Source organism: Myotis davidii, unplaced genomic scaffold, assembly GCF_000327345.1.
Source record: "Myotis davidii unplaced genomic scaffold, ASM32734v1 scaffold701, whole genome shotgun sequence".
Taxonomy (NCBI): Eukaryota; Metazoa; Chordata; class Mammalia; order Chiroptera; family Vespertilionidae; genus Myotis; species Myotis davidii.
The window spans coordinates 175,533-176,326 of record NW_006291552.1 but is presented as its reverse complement, the minus strand read 5'-3'; the positions used below and the strand labels follow the sequence as shown (position 1 = coordinate 176,326).

The 794-nt window shown below is 29.3% G+C and overlaps 1 protein-coding gene across 5 annotated transcripts in view; it reads right to left on the bottom strand.

Annotated features, from left to right (window-relative positions):
- The window catches only part of CRYL1 (crystallin lambda 1), a 176,010-nt gene that overhangs the window by 22,440 nt on the left and 152,776 nt on the right, over nt 1–794 (bottom strand). The window lies entirely within an intron of this gene.

Here is a 794-nt window from a genome sequence, read left to right as displayed (position 1 = left end):
TGTTGTTCAGTCATTTGGTGGTCCCTCACTAATCCCCCTGCCAGCCTGGTCGTAGGCAGCCATCTTGTGAGGGTGTGAGGGTTAATTTACATATTACCTCTTTATTATATAGGATAATATATTAATTATAAAGGTCTACATAGCCCGGGGGAAAACTAGTTTCACTCCTTGTTTAAGGAGGGAACTTGTCCCATGGCAGCAACTTCTAAGGAAAAATGTGGCTATTTTACATCTAAATAGACCAGGCTTGCTTCCAAAGCCACTGGCAACTTAAAACTTTGAAATTTACTGAATTAAATAATAAAATTTATTAAATATCTAGGTATTTTGAAATAACAAAATGCTGAAATATTAATCTGAGTTTGCCTTGTATGAAAAATCTAGAAGACAGAATTGAATCTATTAATTAAAGTCTTGCATTTTAAAAAATGTGAAGTTATTATTAATCTGAGAAATACTATTTAACTTGCCAGCTAAAATTTAAGGCTTCTAAGAGTTAAAGTTCAAATTAAGTTGGGACAAATTATATAGTTGTGGTAACAAAATGCATAAATTATAGAAATTTATTTTTGAGAAAATAATTTTTGTATTTTCTCTAGAGAAATTAGTAGTTCAAAATATATTGTAGTCTTTATGTGTACTACGTGTAGTAAAATTTCAACCTAAGATATAATATTTTATGTAAAGGAAAAGTAAAACTGTCAATATTTACAGATGACATAGTATTATATATAGAAAACCCTAAAGAATCCACCAAAAAAATTTTTAGAACTAGTCAATGAATTTAGTAATGC